Raw genomic sequence first — 20,934 nt, forward strand, 5'->3', positions numbered from 1 at the left:
CTTCAAGGGCCTGGGACGGATTGCGATAATGTATCCCTATGGTCACAAGGCTTTGTACATCTTTTATGAGATATTTTCAATGTAATAGATTCACTTAAGGTTTTCCATTCTGTGTCACATTTCTGTATATTCTGGGGCATTAGAGTACATTCTGTACATTCTCGGATAGATAGGCACACACGCTAACACACGATGCAGACACGTGTGTTATTTTTATTTATTAATTTTTTACTTTTTTAAATTTAAAGATTTATTTATTTGAGAGAGAGAGAAGGAGAGAGGGCATGAGCGGGGGGAATGGCAGAGGAAGGGCGAGAGAGAGAATCTCAAGCAGACTCCTCGCTGAGCATGGAGCCCAACCTGAGGCTCCATCTTACAACCCTGAGATCATGACTTGAGCCAAAATAAAGACTTGAGTGCTTAATTGACTGAGACAGGTGTCCCCCACAGACTTATTTTTAAAAATTGTCTCGCATGATTTTGGCAACTCCAGTATCTGCAGGGTGAGCTGATGGGCTGGGACCAGGAAAGAGCTGCAGTCTGGATTTAAAAGCGGTCTGCTGTCAGAATTCCTTGTTTCTCAGGGAGGTCAAGCTCTGTTCTATTAAACCCTTCAACTTCATGTTATAGAAAGGTTAATCTACATTACTCAATACACTGTGAAAGGATTCCATCATTTGGTTAATTAATACATCCACCACCTCACATATTTATCTTGCCTTTTTTTTTTTTGGTGAGATAGTTAAATAGCGAGACATTTAAAGTTCTACACTTCAGCAAATTTCAGTTATACAAAACAGTCTTAGTAACTATAGCTATCGTGTTTTTTATTCCATTGTGTGTGTGTGTGTGTGTGTGTGTGAGAGAGAGAGAGAGACATCTCCATGCATTCATCTATTGATGGACAATTAGGTATAATTGGTATAATGAACATGGGGGTGCAATATCCCTTCCTCATAGTGTTTTCATTTCCTTTGGATAAATACTCCGAAGCAGGATTGCTGGATCATCTATTTTTAACTTTTTGAGGAAGCTCCATATACTGCTCACAGCGGCTGCACCGATTTGAATTCACACCAAAAATACACAGGATTCCCTTTTCTCCATTTCTTCACCAACACTTGTCATCTCTTGCCTTTTCGATAATATCCATTCTCACAAGTGTATGGGGAGATCTTGTGGTTTTGATTTGCATTTCCCTGATTGTTAGTGACCTTAGCACCTTTTCATATATCCATTGGCCATTTGTATGTCTTCTTTGGAAAAATGTGGATTCAGGTCCTCTGTCCCCCTTTTTTAAAGTACATTTCATGCCTAGCCCAGAGCCCAACACAGGGCCCCAACCTACAACCCAGAGATCAAGACTCGAGCTGAGATCAAGAGTTGGCCACCCAACCAAATGAGCCACCCAGAGAGCCACCCTTTGCCCATCCTTTAATCAGATTGGTTTTTGTTTCTACTCATTTATTTAAACAAGTTTTATTTGGTAAAATATATATATCATGTGACATTTGCCATTTTAACAATTTTAAGTGTATAATTCAATAAATTAAGTATATTCCCAATATTGTACAATCATCACCATTACCTACTTCCAAAAAATATTTTCATTCCTCTGAACAGAAGCTCTGTAACCACTGTGCGGTAACTCCATTCACCATCCCCCAAACCCTGACAACCTCTATTCTGTTTTCTGTCTGTGAATTTGCCTGTTCTAAATATTTCATGTGAATGAAATCCCATGTTATTTGCTGTAAGACAATTTTTTTCTTTAAGTTTCTATGTAAACTCTAGTTAGTTAACACACAGTGTAATATTAGTTTCAAGTTACAATATAGTGATTCAACACTTCCAAGTATCACCCGGTGCTCATTATGACAAGTGCCTGCCTTCATCCTTACCCTCTATTTCACCCATCCCCCACCCATTTCCACCCATGTACGGTCTCTTCTCTATACTTAAGAGTCTGTTTCTTGGTTTGTCTTCTATCTCTCTCCTTTCTTTCTTTTCTTTTTTTTCTTCATTTAAAATAACGTTTTCAAAGTTTTTTTTCTGTGCTACAGCATATACCAGAACTTTATTCATTTTTATGGCTGAATAATATTTCATTGTATGGATATACCACCTCTGTTTATCCATTCACATGTCGGTGGACCTTTGGTTTGTTTCTACCTTTTGATGACTGTGAGTTATGTTGCAATGAACGTGGTTTGAGTCTTCGCTTTCAATTCTTTTGGATATAGACTTCTAATTGGAATTGCTGGATTATATGGTTATTCTGTAGTTAGCCTTTCAGGATCTGCCATATTTCCCACTTACCATTTGCAGCCTACCTGTCACACATGAACAGCCTCTGAGCTCCAACATAATAAGATATTGGGTCAGCTTCTTGGCCATGAGACCCGTGCCATTACACAGGGCCCCATACTTAGAAGAGCCCACATTGAAAAGGGTCCCATGCTCAGAAGAGCCCCATGCTTGGTTTAATTCTCTGCTGCCACCATGTTGATGTTCTTAGCAACCTTATCTTTGAACTTGGGTTTTATGAGGAAGTCTGATTGGACAATGGAGCTTTTGAACAGAGAATATGAGCACAAAATCCTGGAGGACCCAGGATCCACAGGAGTCCAGTGAGACTCAAAGCTGAGTGCGGGGTAATTGTGTCACATCCATGACTGAGTCAAATGGGTGTGGGGGGTGCTGACAGCCCCAAGTGGCTTCTTTTCTGCTCAAATGTAAACTTCCTTCGAATGCAGAATGAAAGTGATGGTGTTTTACGAAACACAAAGCACCAAGGAAGCCTATTGTATTCCTTCCGGTTCATGTTACTTCCCTGTAGTCACCAACTCTTTATGCTGAAAGTGACAAGCTAAAAGGAAAGGGGAAGATGGTGCAATACGTAGTTGCTTTTTCATCCTGTCTTTCCTTACTCATAAGTAAACCAAAGGTAGAGGGTGGGGACAAAATGTGTGTGCAGCCAGAAGGGAAAGGAAAACAGTGTGGTCTTAGGCAGCATTTCCACCGTTCTTGTAAGAACAAAATACATATGACATGTGCACAAACAACAAAATATTAATTGTGGAGTTTCAATGATTTCGCGTGACTCAAACGCTGACCTCTACATTCCAAATTGGCATTGCACAACATAAGAATGGACAGTGAAATACCCTCTCTCTCTGCCTGCCTCTCTGCCTACTTGTGATCTCTCTATCTCTGTCAAATAAATAAGTAAAATTAAAAAAAAAAAAAAACCACCAAAAACCTACCATGATTGGTCAAGAGAGAACACAGAAGCAAGAAAAAGCTTTTCAAGACAGTGCTTATAATGACACTTTTTTTCCTGGCTTTTTGAACAAAGGGTCATGCATTTTCATTTTGCACTGGGCCCCGTAAATTACCTAGCCAGCCCCGACAGCCCCCTATTCTCAGATTCTACAACAGTGGGTTTATGTGCAATTAGGGTAGTGGGGGAGGGATGAGGTAGATCTTGACGTGCCATAGTATTATTTTAGGAAGGGTGGAACTGACCATGATTCCGTGAAGGAATGCACTTCAGAAAGTAAGTACGCAGATGAAAGAGTCTGCAGACTCAGGCTCTCATCATATATCGTGTCAGCATTGCCGTTCTCAAATGAACGACAAATATCCTATCTTAGAGAGACAGAGAGAGAGGGAGGCAGACGAAGGCCAGGTCAGTAAATATCACACATCACACAAATCAAGTTAACAGGAGTAAAATAAGAATTCATGATAGGCTTTATGTCATCGATGTTGTTATGAAAGGCAAAAAAATATTTTTTTTCATCCAAAATCAGTATAAATTTCAGTCTTATGGTCTGATGTAGACTTAAGAAGGTTTTATTTTGATTGATCCATAAAATGAAAATAAACTCAATTATCATGCCTCATCCTTTTAGATTTTTTTTAACATAAATATTTTATGGAAATTCGAGTAAGACAACCAGTGTCTGAAGTAATAGCAATCTCGGAAATAATAGTCCTGCTCTCCTTTGGCAAATTTTAAAAGTTCGTTTTCTTTAAAAGCTACTCTGAGGGATGCTGCAGTGGAGGGGCTTGGTTAAGCGTCTGCCTTTGGCTCAGGTCATGATCCCAGACTCCTGGGATTGGGCCCCACATCAGGTTCTTTGCTCAGCAGGGAGCCTGCTTCTCCCTCTCCCTCTGCCTGTCTCTCTACCTACTTGTGATCTCTGTCTCTGTCAAATAAATAAATTAAATCTAAAAAAAAAAAAGAAAGAAAGAAAACTTGTTTTCCCTAGAGAGAGAAAACGATACAAAACAGTGATATTTCCCCTATTTTCTGATAATATGCTACTTTTAATATCTTATCTGTTAAGCTAGCCAAGCGATACTACAGGATGTAATCATGATGTGTCTAGTCTTTGAAACCTATTATGCTGACTCAATGCCCTCTGTCGGGGACAAAGAATGGCAAAGGCATACAACCACGAGTTACAAAAAACGAAAAGGTTGCAGCCAGTTTCCCCCAGCACTAGGCAACATCTGGACTATACTTAATGCATCATAATTTCTCTTATCTCACATAACAGTCTAGCAAGAAATAGGTGCTCCCTTCTTGTGTACTCTTGCAAATTAGTGTATTGATTATTTATCTCTATGCTCATTAGTACAGGGGATATCTTGTGTAGTATGAAAGACATTTATTGAGCACTTACTTACCTTATTCTGTGCAATTTACCTGGAATATCTAACTTCCACCTCCAATAACACTATAAGCAGATCTTATTATTAAATCATTTTTCAGACGAGGAAATCGAGGATTTGAGAATGAGCGATTTGTCCAAACTCAGGAAACCTGCAAGCAGTGAAGACAGGATTGAAACCCTGGTACTTTGATTCGAGAGCCCATCAAAGTACGCCACACGTGCTCCTCAGGTGTCTACAAAAATACCAAAATTTGTTAGTTAATATAGGAGATTAAGAGTCACCTCTCCTCCTCCTCACAAGGATGATGGATCTCCTGCTTGGGTACCCACTACATTTGAACTCTTAAAGGCAAGATAGCAGAAGGGAAATATAGTAAGGCAAGACAAGCCCAGTGTCATTTGTTTCTGTCCAGGATTTTGTCTTCTAAAACCAGTGGAATCTAAAGCCAATGGAAAGAAGTAGAATGGAACAGAATTTCCCTTTGCTGCCCCAAATAGTAAGAAATGGTCTTACAATATTTGTAAGAAAATACAAACCAGTGATATTTACGTAAACCTCTGGACAATTTTAGAGACTTAATTTAATCAGATGGTCCAGGAGCACTTAGTGAGGAATGTGTTGTTCACTATGAGCTGGCTTGGATTCCCTAAGAGCAAAGCTGACATGCTAAACGAACTTTTTAAAAGGTTACCGGAATTTTGTAATGGAAATATCCTGCCAACCCTAAGTACTTGGAAAAGTTTGGGGCCTGTGAGTCATGCTGAAGGGTAACACATCTCCATTGATTATATTATCATTTTTTTTCGATCAGTGTGAATCTGGGGAGACTTTTCAAATGGCATGCTGCGGGTTGATACACTTGACTTTGTCCTCATAGACTTTTTCCAAATCAGTAATTTGGATAAAAACACAGCAGAAATGTTGATCATATTTCAGAGTAATCAAGTATCCATTGCAAAGCATGATTGCTTCAAGATTCTTAGGCATCTGCATCAGGTTCCCTGTTCCTGGGAAGCCCAATTCTCCCTCTCCCTTTGCCTGCTGCTTCCCCTGCTTAGGCGCTCCCGCTCTCCCTCTCTCTTAAATAAATAAATAAATAAATCTTAGGGAAAAAAAGATTCTTAGGCATTGAGGGGCACCTGGGGGGTTCAATCGGTTGAGCAGTTGACTCTTGATTTCAGCTCAACTTATGCTCCCAGGGCCCTGGGATTGAGTTCTCTCACGTATATGTATTTTAAATATATTATATATTAATATACATTTCATATTTTAATAATAATTAAATATAATTTAACATATAAATTTCTTTTTTTTTGTAGTGGCCAAGCCATCAAGACTTTCATGATGCCTAGAAATCATATACATACATGACATATATGATTATAATAATATATGATATATAATCATATATATAATATGTGTGTATATGTACATAGAAAAGCTTTTATGTCTACATTATATATATAATATATATATAATATATAATATATAATATATATATAATATATAATATATATATTAAAATTTCATCTTTTTTGTAGTGGCCAAGCCTTCAAGACTTTCATATATAACATTATATAATATATAATATATAATATATATTATATATAATATATATAACATTATATAATATATAATATATAACATTATATATGAAAGTCTTGAAGGCTTGGCCACTACAAAAAGATGAAATTTTAATATATATATTATAGATATGATTATATATTATATATATAATATAGACATAAAAGCTTTTCTATGTATATATACACACATATACATATATAGTAATATAATATATATATTTATTTATATATTTTTATGTATAAAAATATATTAAAAGATTCCTAGGCATCATGTAACCCTTGAAAGCTTGGCTATTATAGAAAAGATGAAATTTAGTGAGGAAAAAATAAGAAATTCCCTGTTTAGATTTTGAAAACAGACTTATCTATAGAAAGAGTTTGTATTAGTCAGGATAGGCTAGATTATGTGGTTGTAACAAGTCACAGCCTCAGAATCCCAGGGACTTGACAATAGGTTTTATTTCTGATTCACCTCACATGTCCACAGTGGGTCATCTGGGGACTTTTTTTTTTTTTTTAAGATTTTATTTATTTATTTGAAAGACAGAGATCACAAGTAGGCAGAGAGGCAGGCAGAGAGAGAGAGAGAGAGAGAGAGAGAGAGAGAGAGAAGCAGGCTTCCTGCGGAGCAGAGAGCCCGATGCGGGGCTCGATCCCAGGACCCTGAGATCATGACCCGAGCCGAAGGCAGCAGCCCAAACCACTGAGCCAACCAGGCGCCCCATCATCTGGGGACTTTGCTTTGCGTTTTCCACACTCTGGAATCCAGGCAGGTAGAGAAGTTATCATCGGAACATCACTGGTCACAGTGACAGAGAAAAATCCAATTATCCCTTAAAGGCAAGATAGCAGAAGGGAAATATAGTAAGGCAAGATAAGCCCAGTGTCATTCGTTTCTGTCCAGGATTTTGTCTTCTAAAACTAGTGGAAACTAAAGCCAATGGAAAGAAGTAGAATGGAACAGAAGCGTCCTGTCATCTCACATCACCTTGACCAAGAAAGAGACATGACTACTCCTGGGGCTAGGGGGAGAGAGCAGTGCAGCTCTACCATGTGCCCGCAGGGAGAAGAGAGTCCTCAGGACTACCCAGTGAGACCCAGCATGACAGCAATTGATATGAAGAAGAGTGGGAGTGTGTTGGTTGATGGCAAAATTTGGTTGATGAAAAAGTAAAGCAGACTTAAGAGTGCATTGGTTGAAGTATTTGTGGTTGGCTGAGTAATGGCTCTCAAAGATACCTCAGCCCTAATGTCCAGAGCCTGAGAATGTTGTCCTCTCTGGCAGAAAGGACTTTGTATCCCTGATTACACTAAGGATTTCGAGATGGAAAGATTATCCTGGATTATCCAGTTGGGCCTTAAATATACTTGCAAATGTCCGTATAAAAGAAGGAGACAAGATAGACTTTGAAGATGGAGAAAGGCAGGAGCGTGCAGACATCTTGATTTCAGTCCTGCCAGATTCAGGTTACTCTTCTAAACTCCAGAAATATAGGATAGCTAATTTATCTTTTCTTTTTGAAAGATTATATTTATTTATTTGTCTGGGTGATTGAGCAAGGGGCTCGATGCGGGGCTCTATCCTAGGACCCTGGGATCATGACCTGAGCTGAAGACAGACACTCAACTGACTGAGCCACCCAGATGCCCTTAATTTATCTTGTGTTATGCCACAGATTTTGTGGTCATTTGTTATAAGAGCGCCAGGAAACTACTGCAGCGTCTAAATCAAGAGTTCTTTTGTTCCCAGACAAAACAATCAGAATCATCAAGAGGCTGGATAGTAGCACATCACCTACAGAGCTGCGAGGGAAGTTCAAGCTGGAGCAGAAATAAAGACAATGCAGGCTTTCACATCTAAGGGCTGTCTGGTAGGTATGGGTGAGGTCTGCTCTGTGTGGACACAGAAGCCAGAACTGGATTGGTGAGTGGTGGTGTTAGAGCGATCGGCTCACAGTAAGAATGCAGCCCCGTCGACATCAGAGTAGGCGGTTGGTGCCACTGGATACGGGTGTGAAGACGCTGCATGACTGCTGGTTGAGGGTATTGTCAAAAAGAATCCTGACTTTGGTAGGGAATTTAGAAAAATAACTTCTCAAGTCCCTTCTCTGATTTTTCCTTCCTGTATCTGATCCTGACAGTTTCCTTGGCAAGAACCCCACAGGTTGGTTTGCAAGTGTGGGAGGTGGCGGGGCTGTCCTAAGAGGGGACATTATCGGCCCGGCAGTCAATAAAGGTTCTGGTCAAGGGGGAGAGACGTAACTCAGATTAGAAGTCAGGCCACATGTCAGGAGGCAGGAAGGTGCCCGGGGAGAGAACCTCAGAGGAACAACTAGTCAGAAGACCTAGGGGAAGGGTAGTGTGAAAAAGGCTTCATCCTTCGGTAAGCTAAGGTTCAAATGAGCCAAAAGGAAAAGCCAGAGAGTTCTGGAAATGAACTCTGTGGATATTTTCATATATTTCATATATTTTAAACTCACCATGTCAACTGTGTAGCTTAAGGGTCTGGGTTGGATCCTAAAGGGACCTCATGATTTGGCTTTCCTCTTCCCTCTGTCTGTGCTCAGTCTCCATGAGTGACTCCTCGGGCTTCCCTTCTAGAGCTCGCTTCTCCCTTGCAAGTGCATTCTTTCCTTAGCTATGGCCACCCCCTACCCTGTGTTTGAAGGGAAAAAAATGGAAAACTTATTTTACTCAGCCCCATTCCCATTGGGATATTCATCAAACCCAAACTTTTTCATTGCAACATCTTCTGATTCTGTCCCTTACCCTTCGCTCCCCACTGTAGTTACTCTAGCTCAGATTTGTGTTCTTGTTGTCAGGAAAACTGCAAGAGCCTCGTAATTAATCCTTTAATCTCTCCCCACTGCAGCCATTTTTTATCCCTGCCACAAGAAGTCAGGTCCTAAAAGAAAGCTCGATTCCATCCACTCCCTCTGCTTTTCGATAGGATGACTTCCAGATTCTCGAGGATGGTGGGCAAAACTCTTTAGTCTGTTTCCAGGCTTATTCTAATCTTGCCTTCCTCTCCATTCCCCTACTCATACATGAACCTTATGGCCCAGTTACATTCAACCTCTCACGGTTCTGGGCCAAGCCAGCTTTTGACACCTGTATGCCTTCAAACACCCTAGGTCCTTTGTCTTAATCGCTCACCTTCTTCTCTGCCTGGCACTCTGAGAACAGCTCACATCATGTCTCTCTTGAATAAGTTTTTAAGTGAAGATATGCATACTTATCCGTAGGCTTCTAATACCCTCAGCATCCGTTCATGTCTCTATTATATTACAGTATTGCAGTGACTAGAAATTAGCTATGTATCAGCTTCCTCCCCCAGTAGACTACGATCTTCTAAGAAAAGAGGCCAGTGTCTTTTCCATCTTTGCATTTCCATTGCCTCACATGGAACCTGTTACATAGTAGCTGCTAAATAAATGTTTGTTTCAGGAATCATCAATATCAGAGCTGACGTCAGGGACATCCCTAGAATGGTTCTATTTTGGAGGGAACCACAGAGACCACCTGGCACCAGTGACAAGTGAGGTTGCCTTTGGATAGTCTTCCTGAGGTCTTGGAATCGTAACTCTATTCTAGCTCTCCCACCACACTTGGGATAGATGAAAATCATTAGGTGATTTTTAAAAAAAAATCTTATTTGAAGATTTAGCCTTTATTAGAACTTTCTATATCTGAATATTGCTCCAATCTCCATGAGAGAATCTTCTTAAGTCTTATTCTTAGAGAGAGTTTAATATAGCAACAATAGGGCAAGCTATGACTTATTGCAATGGAGGAGGAAGGTGCTTATGCATTATATTCAACAATTAAATATAACTACATTCAGTATGAATTAAGGATACCAATTTTCCATGGGGGATGCAACCGCCAAGGCTCTCTCCCTCTTCTGAAAGGCCCTTCCTGGAATTTGCACTTGATTCCTTCATGCCTGTCCCTGTACCCATTGGGAAGTCATGACTGTTGACTGAAGTCAACGAAAGAGATTCCCTGCTTGGAACTTTCGGAGAGCCACCACCAGTCCAGCAGGGACTTAAAAACCTGGACTTGCAAAATATGGAATTCAAAATAGTGAATTCAGTGCAAAGAATCTCTCTTTTTTAAAAATTAAATTTAATTTTATTTAAATTCAATCAATTAACATATCATAAGTCATCATAAGTTATTAATTTCAGAGGTAGAGTTCAGTGATTAATTGTGTATAAAACCCAGTGCTCATTACATCACGGGACTTCCTAAATGCCTGTCACCCAGTAATCCTATCCCCCCGGCCCCCTCTCCTTCAGCAACCCTGTTAGTTTCTTATGATTAAGAGTCTTTTATGGTCTGTCTCCCTCTCTGATTTCATCTCGTTTTATTTTTCCCTCCCTTGGCCTATACTCCTCTGTTTTGTTTCTTAAATTCCACATGAGTGAAATCATGTGATAATTGTCTTTCTCTGATTGGCTTATTTTGCTCAGCATAATATTCTCTTGTTCCAACCACTTGTTGCAAGTGGCAAGATTTCATTTTTTAAAGTTATTTGTTTATTTATTTGATGGAGAAAGAGAGAACACAAGCCAGGGGAGCAGCAGGCTGAGGGAGAGGGAGAAGCAGGCTCCCCGCTGAGTAGGGAGTCAATTTGGGACTTGATCCCAGGACCCCGGGATCATGACCTGAGCGAAAGGCAGACGCTTAACCAACTGAGCCACCCAGGTGCCCCAAGATTTCTTTCTTTCTTTCTTTCTTTTTTTTTTTGATGGTTGAGTAATTCAATAAATAGTATCTCTCTCTTCTGTATTCCCTCAAGGAATGGATAAAACAAAATAAAAACCAGGAAAAAAATATATCAGTAAGACCAAAACAAAGAAAGAGGCACAGCTTCATGCCACTGCCATCAGAATGGGGTAGGCTGCAGAGAAGGGAACAGAAGATTCTGGTGTGGTTTTGCTCAGTTTCCAAAAATGCTCACCAATCTTCCCCAGTGCAGAGAGATGGGGACGGAGGGTTAAGTCCAGGGAAAAGATGAAGGAAAAGTAGCAGGGACCAAGGCCTCCTCTTACCACCTCGGAATTATCCAGTGAGCAAAAGATAGATGAGGCTTTCTCATTTTTCCAGGGGTCATCACTGAACTGTGGGGCTGAGCCAAGATGCAGGAACTTCCATGAACGTGGCTAGCTACATCCACCCCTGGGTGGAGTGAAGCTTGGCACAGAATCCTGACTGAGTGAGAACATCTCAGACAGGAGAGCAGAGACCAGGTGTTGGGTGATTTATGATTCTCTATTTTCATCTTTGATCTTCTCCATCAATAAATGTTTTATAATGAGTATACACCTTTAAAAGATAAAAGTAATAAAATCACAATCATTAAAGAAAAACAAAAAAGCCCATAAAAACCTCCAATCTTGAGGAAATCCCTTTTTGGCTTTTCCTAGGATCCCTTAGGGAAGGAATCCCAGTTTGCCAAGCCAAACTCAGCTCTCCCTTGGACTAATTAAAGGGACTAATCTCCCTGTGAGCTTTCTTCCCTGGCAAACTAAACAGAGTAAGGTATCCCTGGTCTAACCCAGTATGTTCAGAGACTGGAGAAAATTGGGAGTTAGAACTAGTTAATGAAGGGAAATGGTTGGAAAGTCTCCAAAAGAGTACTACACAGATTTTTTTTCGAGGACGAAAACATTGGGCAAGGGAGCTGGATTCTTCATACTGTCCTAGTGGTGGTTCCACTTCTTTCTGAAACCAGACAGAGCTGAAGTGACAAATCCTCACAGCGGTTCCACTACCAATGTCACAATTCTTTTAGCCCCTGTCCCTCCCTTTCCTTGGTTCCATGCACCCCTCACGTCACTTTTCCACCTGGAAGACAGTAATATTTCAAGCATCACATCATTGCACAGACTTGCGTTCAATGCTAGCTATAGTAAGCTTATGTGACAAAATCATTTACACATGAGAAAATGCTCCCGTGTCTATTTAAAATGAAATCCTATGATAGGAGCATAACATTCTAGCTGGCAGGATTTATACCCTTTCTTTCTTTTTTTCCTCTAATTTGCAAAATGGGCACATATTATACAGAAAAAAAAAAAAAGAATAAATAATTTGCAACCAAATAAGAAATTCTGAAGTGGATTTCTTAAATACTTGTATCCCCTGAACTTTTCCCCTCTGCCCCCACACACAAAACAGTAATTGAATTAATTTCTCCTGTAGAAGTTATTCCTTAAATGAGGACAACTGGTTTAAGGAGGAAATTTGGGACAAATAAAAGGAAATAACTTCTTCAAGCAGCTTGCGGTCAGCTAAAGGAATTTGCTGTCACAGAAGGTCAGATGGTCAAAGGCAGTCGTTGGATGACTTGAAAGGCGAGCCAAAGGAGGCCTTTTCCAGGGGGGCAGCGACGGGAGGGACACAAGCAAGGACTGCCCGGCTCTCAGCCGGTCAGGAGAAGTTTAGGGTGAAGAAGAGTTTCTGCTGGAACTCGTAACAGGAACATCCTCCTGACCTTGATATGAATATTCCGAACAAGACCTTACTGATAAATTGCTCCTGCAGACTGAAGCTACTTTCGCTTTATTGCTGCGTCTGACCTTTGGTCCGCCCAATGGACTCGCACTAAGCGGCCATCTGGAAGGTGGTTGTTTTTCTCGAATGCACTTGGCCATTTACTGAGTTTAAGACCCTGTGCCAGGTGCTGGCAACACCCACGCAAGTAAGAAGGGGAGAGCTCACAGTCTACAAGGAAAACAGATACGTACAAAAAATAATTATAGAGCAACCTAGGAACACTGTGATACTGGTGAGGTTCAAGGGCCATGGGAATCTACATGTAATACGTTTTGCTGAGTTGGGGGAGGGAGTCAGGATGTATTTTCCCAAACTTTCCTAAAGTAAGAATCATCCTTAAAAACTGGCCAGAAAGGGGTGCCCAGCTGACTCAACCTTAGGCAGCTCTTGATCTCAGGGTCTTGAGTTTAAGCCGCACGTTGGGAGTGGAGGCTACTTTGAATGAATGAATGAATGAGTGAATGAATGAATGAATGAATGCTGGAAAAGCCAACTCTTTGATTTCAACCCAGACCAACGGAATGAATGAGAAGTTCCAGGGGAGAGGCCAGGAATCCGTACACAGACGGTCCCCAGCTTAACGACGGTGCGATTTCCCAAGTTTTAGGCCCCCGCCTAACCAGCATTTCCTTGTCGAAAGATCTCCTGATGCCCGAAGTCTGGGTTAGGCACCCGTCCTGAGTATTCTGACAGCACCTTTTACCCTCCCTGCCACACTGAATTGGTAATTACATGTTTGCTTGTGGGACTAACTCGCAGCCGTATGATCTGTGTCTCTAGTCCCAGGACACACAGCCCGAGACTGCCAGGAAGAGCTCGTTAACGGAGGTTCGCGAATGGAATGGAATTAAATCAAAGGTCCCCACCAAAGAGATGGAAAAGGATTTGCAAAGCTCAGAGACTTGAAAGTTGTGCAAGATGTGTTTGGGACCCAGACGATAGATTAGTGTGAGCAGGCTCCTAAACCACAGGGAAAAGTAACCAAAGATAGAGCAGGAAGTGAGCAGCCCTGAGGGCCGCACAGCTGGCTGGCAGCAGCTCCTGATGGAACTCTTGGGTCTTAGGCTTGACTGTGAACTTCCTGAAAGAATTTCGATGAGTTTAGACACCTGAAGCCTATGGACCCCGGGTTAAGAACTTTGACTTGAAAGGAGACTCTGTAGGGAGAGTAACTTTGACAGAAGGGGATGGGTGGAATCAGGAGGAGCCGGGGGGTGGGGTGAGGGGGTGGAGAGCTTTTTATTAAAATAAAATTAATGAAACTCATCACGCTCATTTAGGTCTTGTCCTGTTGCTTCGGAGCTGCACAGATAGTTGAATTATTGCAGCTGAGATCTTATAGCCTAGAAAACCCAAAGTGGTCCTAAGCAGTTCTTTTATGGAAAACACTTGCTAACCAGGGAGGTGGCTCTGATCATATTCTGGTCTGGTGGGTTTTCTACACATGCATTCTGCAGTTGGTGTCCTTTTATTTAAGAAAAAAGAAAAAAAAGGATTTTATGCATTTTAAATTGCTTTTCTTTTTCCAGGTTAAAAAATTAAATAAAATACAAAATAAACCAACAAACCCCAGAAAAGCTTAGTGCCAAACAGTGGCATGGTCATTAAAATGTTTTAAGTCAGAAATTTAAAATTATGTAAATAATTGGATCCAGCCTTTCCCTGATGTTTTCCTCAAGGAGTTGGGGGGCAGCCCAAGGGAGTGCGGCCAGTGAGCCATGTCTGTGAATTTGCCTCCATTATTTAGCCATGGGGTACCTCAGTTTCCCCTTTCGTATTCTAGAATAACAGATGGTCATTTTCTCCAGAGTTGCTGTGACGAATAAATGATACAATGCAGGTCCATAGTTCTTATGGAATGTTAGTTACTAACAATGCTCGTGTCTGAAAGACATCACCCGAGCACTGGTGTCTAATAGATTTTATTCCTAGCCTGGATTTTACTCTGCTTACTTCTGCATAAGGAGGACTTCAATGACAGCATAATGCAGCCATGATGAGGAAATCTGTTGGGGTCGTGCCCCTAAGATGGTGCCGGCTACATAACCCGAGCAGCACGGACAGCCCGAAAAACATCCCCCCTGGCCACACGTGACCTCGTGCTCATCACATGAACACCGCATGCCACCACTGCCTACGAGCCCCAGATACCTCCTGTTCACGTGAACACCTCTGTGATTGGCTGTTATGCCCTATATAAGGCAAGGGAACTGCCCCGCAGGGGCAGGAGAAAGAAAGGGAGAGAAAGATCGTTCAGGGAATAAACAAGAGCTTGTGCATCGACCTGTGTGTGTGTTGGTGTTGCGTCATCTCTGCAGGCAGGGAGAGCACAACAGAAATGCAGCCCATAACACAGGGCCCTGCACATATTTAGTTCTGAATAAAAGTTTGCCCACTGATTGGATCAATGAATGTTGAGTGGTGAGAGCCTTTGATAATGTCAGAAGATGGAAATGCCTTTTAAAAATATTTGTCTATTTATCAGAGAGAGTGAGCGTGAGCACAAGCAGAGGGAGTGGCAGACAGAGGGAGAAGCAGGCTCCCCACTGAGCGAGGGGCCTGATGTGGAGGATCCCGGAACCCTGGGATCATGACCAGAGCTGAAGGCAGACGTTCAACCGACTGAGCCACCCAGGTGTCCCCAGTGGAAATGCCTTTTAATGAATCAAACCAGAAGCTCATTTTTATACCTTTAAAAATATGATGCATGTAATATGGAGATGATCGAAACATAAGCAATTCTGGACAAGATGATATTGAAGTGAGATACAAGTTATGGGAAGGATCAAGAAAAAAAAATGCCTTGAAAAAGCGAGGCAGGTATGCTTGGCTGACAAGGCAATGGACCATTTTCATTTACTCAACGTCCTGCCCTTTCCGGTCCTCCTTCCCCCGCTTGTCAGCCACAATTCATTGGGTTCCCATCAGGAATATTTAAAGAACCCTTTGTAACAATTCTACAGTTGTAGATGCGGAGACAATTTATCTCTTAAATCCTTCATAGGGACCTTTTGTTTTCTGCGGGCTCACAATCTCTCAGCATGGCTTTGAAACAATTTATGGGTGTGCTGGCTTTCTCTCTTTTTTGCTTCTCTCTTAGATTCTTTATCCAAGGTTCCTAAGCATTTAAACATATTAACTCTTTTTAGAGAATTCTTTTTTGTTTGAATTTTTTTTCTCCATTTCATATTGATTTCTCTTTTTTTCCTATTGTGATAAGAAGAGATAATACCCTTCTTATAAATTTTAAGTGTACAGTACAGTATTTCTAACTGTACGTGCAATGTTGTACAATGGACCTTCAGAGCCTTTTCATCGTATATAACTGAAGCTTTCTACTTGTTGAACAGCAACCTCCCAATTCCCTCTCCCTGCATTAGACCATTTTTATTTTTATGACACTGATACATTGAGAAGATCAATGGGATTATTTTAAGACAGGAGTTAGAGGGAAGAGAGAAAATGCAAAAGGAGTTGGCTATTTTCTAAAAGATACACTCCCTCCCTGTCACAAGTACTTTGCATCTAACTAGGGAACATCAGAAGCTTTCAAACTTAAGAGTTACAAGAAAATAGAGAATTTGCCAGAATCACAGAGGCAAGAAAGACCCTGAATAGCAAAATGCAGACTAGATTGGGACAAGTTCTGTGGGAAGAATGAAGAAAGTTTTATGGGAACCCAATGGATTGAGCTTCAGTCTGGGAGTCCAGTGTCTCTGGGACTCCCACTGCCCACCACAGTGATTTTCTTGGGAACCTTCTGGATTATTCTTCTCTATTCACAGAGAAGGTGTGGTGGGCCAGTCTGACTTCTTTCCTAATTAAGAGAAAAGAGTGGTCATATCTAACGCTGGCCCAACACATCACACTGTTCTGGGGTTTCCTGTCCCATCTGCTTTTCCCAGTAGAAAGAAAAAGAGAACCATGGGAGAGAAAGCTAAAATTGTGTCCTTCTTTAAGCATGTTGATTTTTTTTTTCACCTTCAAAAAGAAGATTTAGGAGGCCTAAATAGTAGAGCTCTATAAAGTGCTTTGATATTTTGAGAAGGAAAAATGACCCATGAGTGGATTTAATCTAACCTGAATTATCTGAAATAAAGCCACAATAGTTTGGGATTAAAATCTTTCATTTCTCTTTGAAGACCTGGTTTTTAGAATGTATGAGTTAACCACCAGCTGCACAAGAAGATTCACTCTGGAAAATATTTAACTTTCTCCTAAGATTTACTTTAAACTGCTAAGCTTTTTAGCAAACAGGGTAGTAAAGAGTCTAGCTCAGGGCATAAACCAAACCGATAAAAGTGAATTCCTTCCATGAAAATTTGTTCCTTAGAAGTTATTGCCATCAGATGAAAACCCATGAATCTGACGTTATTTGAGTTTGGTTAAGGGATTTTAAGAAAAGGTGCAGTGATCCATGTCATGTTCACCCTGGAAGAGCAAAGTTGAGGAATTGTATGAGGCCCATAGTCCAAAATGTTTTGTTTATGACAGAAGAGTAAGTTGTAAATCAAACAAACAAGGAGAAAAAAAAGGAGGGTGGATAATGCCGCATGATTACCACATTTCTGTTTTGATTTTTATCCCCCCCAAATTTTATATTAATGGCTTTTATAAAAGGATCCCAGGTTATTTATTTTCTTATTTGTTTCTTCATAAAAACCCAAGAACAGGGGGAGGCACATGATCTTTCTTTCCTTTTCTTCTTCCTTGGTCCATCTCTGCCCTTAAACTCAGTCTCACTGCATCCTCCAGGAGCTCATTTTCCATGTGAACGAAGGTAATGATCTAATTGCCCGTGAGCCACAGGCACTCTGACAGTCACTGTGGTTGGGAGAACTGAGCCCTCTGGAAGGAATTTTGCCCATCAGCGTCTGCATAGCCTGGTGTTCCGTTGAGTTTTACGATGGATGTGGGGTGGGGTGCTGAAACCCACAGGCGGATAGGTGAGTCCCTGGCAGCTTGACATTGTCGTCCACATTTGAAATCACCCAGGATGTAGAGACGTGATGGAGAAATTATACTGGACAAAATGACATAGCTAAAGGAAAGGGATATAGATGCGACTCCCTGGAAGAGCAGGGAAAGTCAGGTTTCTTCTTATTAAATATGATGGTATCTGTTCTGATCGTTGGGTATATACAGGAGGCGCCTGAGTAGCGGTGGCCTCTTGGTGGTGTGAGGTGATTTCCTTCTCAGCCGTGGCATTTCACAGAAGTCCCCTCCCTTGTTTTTGGTCTGATGACCCTGCCGTGGTCCACAGCACAGACTGGGGAGTTTTTTTCTCTTCCTATTCCATTAAGTAGATGAACACCAATTTTTTCCAATTTATGAATGAGCTTTTCTGGAGAGCTGGTCATTTCTGTTGGGCAAATGACTCCTTTTTTCTGTTGTTATTCTTTAAGGGACTTTTTATTATGTACTTGCTCATTTCCTGCAGCTGGGCATGATTTGTCCACTATTTCAACAAGCCAGTCCCTTCTTTCCATTAATCAAGAAGAAAAGGCTGGAAGGGAAGCTGTCACATCTCTCTCCTCCAACAGATTTCCATTTTCTCTTTCATTTTCCCCTCTCGCTCCTTAGTGTTGATTTTCAGGACCAGATTCTCAATGATTTTCTGATTGAACCTCAGTTTCATTTATTCATAAATTTCTCCAAGAAGCACCTGCTGGATTCTGAAAGTCTGAGTTTGCTGTAGAAGGCAGGTACCTTCTGAAATAAAAAGTGGAAGGAATTGGGAAGAGACGGGATGACATGAACAAAGAAGATAAAAGAAAGCAGAGATGGGAGAGAGTTATGGAATGGAAGGAAAAGGAAGTTAAAACAAAATGGGGGGAAAGAAAGATGTGTTAAAACACACACACACACACACACACACACACACACAAAACAAGAACAAAAGAAAGATAAATTCAGAACCAAGGGGGTGCAGATGATTCTCGTGGTCCCTGGGAGCCAAGCAGATTGATTAGTGTTAGTTTCTAACCACCAAAGATTTACAGTTAAGAGCTGAAATAAGATTTTAAAAATATGCCAAGACCCATTTGTTTTTGGCTTTACTTCTTTCCTGAGATATATAGGAAGAAAGGTTTTTAAGAAGGTAACATCTTTTACTTCTCTGTTGAAGAACATCAGGCATGTGGAAAATCTTAAGATCTAAAGGTTTGCGATCTGTACTTTGTTGGTTATAAATCCCTTTTCGCCTGGGCAGGGGGCTTTGTGGACATCCAAGGCGCAGGGGACAATCCCTGGGCTGTGCCCGCCTCCTCTCCATCCAGAAGCCAGAACATTCTGTGTCAGATAAGTGGGAGGGAGAGAGGACATATTTTCTCCTCCTCCCAAAGCTGTTAGTGTTCCGTTCTCCAGTAAGCTATGGTAACAATTGATCTCTGTGTGGCGAATCGGATACTCATTGCATCTTGCTGAGCCAGACACTTAACGGAACAGAATTCCATTACAAACGCCCTCTTCTCTCCTCTTAATGGACGGTCATCTCTGAACCACAAGGGCTTGTTGTTGCCCAGGTCACTGGCTCGCAGCCTCGGCAACACACACAGCACTACCGGCAGGAAAGTGAGGGGCCCATGACTCCATAAAAGGGCGCAGTGTGCTGCGCCGTGGGGAAGGCGAACGTGCACGCGTCCTTGATGCGCTGAAGGAAGTCAGGGAGAGGAAGCCGGCCCGCGGGGGGCTTGGGATATTTTTGGCAGCGATGTTCTCACTACCTGCGCTGCCTGTTTGTGTCTATTATGATGTTTACTGCAACTCGAGAAAGAATAGGTACTAAATTGGGAGATGATGAACTTCTCAGCTGGAGAGCGAACGGGATCTTACAGAGAAACAACATTTGGGTTTTTGAGATGTTGTGTTCTCTCTGAGTTTACATTTAGATGTTAGGATAAGGAAGGGAAACACACGTCCAGAAGACAGAAACAGTTTAGTTTTGTGCGGCCCAAGGAAGACGCATGGAAATGTTTGAAGTGAGCTTTACCGTTGTTTGGTCTAGAAAGATTAAGGGCTTTAGGCTTTGCTCGCCTCATCACCACATCCTTGGACATTTTTAGTCTGGTTGGGGAGTTTTTATCTCAAGATTCTATTTTATTTCAGCAAGTGTTTGTTGCTCCTGGATGGTAGATTTGCTAAGAAACTGTTTTGGATTTTGATCACCTTTCAAGACCAATGGTGTTTTGGGGGGTTGTCCCTGGAAAAAACCTTTGAAAGCTCGGTAAAAACTCTGCTAATCTCTGTGGTCAAGAAATAAAGTCATACCACAAAGGTGCTTGTCTCCAGACTTGTCAGGAGCCCCTGGCAATACCATTCAAGATAGTTTAGGCCCAGGCTGCAAGGAAAAGATGAATGCTTTCCTCAGAGGGAAGTGACTGGGGGGTCTAGATGGCGGGGCCTCTGGGCAAAAGCCCATTCACCAGAAGGATAATTAGTGTGTGGAATAGTGAGCAGAGCCTGTTCTTGTAGAAAGTCCCTTGTAATTACCCACCAGGAATGTTCTCAGGACATCTCTTCCCCTTTATTAAAGGGTTGTGAGACCACTGCACCATCAATGTTTGGCCTTTTATCTTAAGGAGCATTCCCTTTTTCTTCTTATTTTACCTCTCAAGAGTATAATATCCACAAAGTAGGGGTTCACTTGCGAATCCACTTTTAAAATCTCTCTCTGTACTTGCACCCACCGCACACCATGTGTAAATTATGTTTACTGTAATATATATATGTACATATATATAATAAAAAATGCAAACAAAGGATGATGGATATGCGCCTTAGCATTGATGTATACAGTTCTGTTTAATCTAGTCCCAACTGAAATCGGCTGTCTGAATTTGCTTGGTGCCATAAAACATTAAGAGGAGCGGAAACATAAGTAACCTTTGAGCTCCTGGGTGGACTCCTGTGTGACCTCAAGTCCCCAATTCTAGTGACCTCAAGTCTCTGACTTCCTCCAATGGGAAACTGGTCGAGCCAGATCCTGACCAGTTTTCCTCTTGCTCTCTCCCTCCAAATCACTGAAATCCTTTGTCTCCAACTACATTAGATCTATTCAGTGTTTCCCTTTTTAATGCTTCCACAATTTCTTAATTTC

This window comes from Mustela lutreola, chromosome 5 (genome assembly GCF_030435805.1).
Source record: "Mustela lutreola isolate mMusLut2 chromosome 5, mMusLut2.pri, whole genome shotgun sequence".
NCBI classification, from domain to species: domain Eukaryota; kingdom Metazoa; phylum Chordata; class Mammalia; order Carnivora; family Mustelidae; genus Mustela; species Mustela lutreola.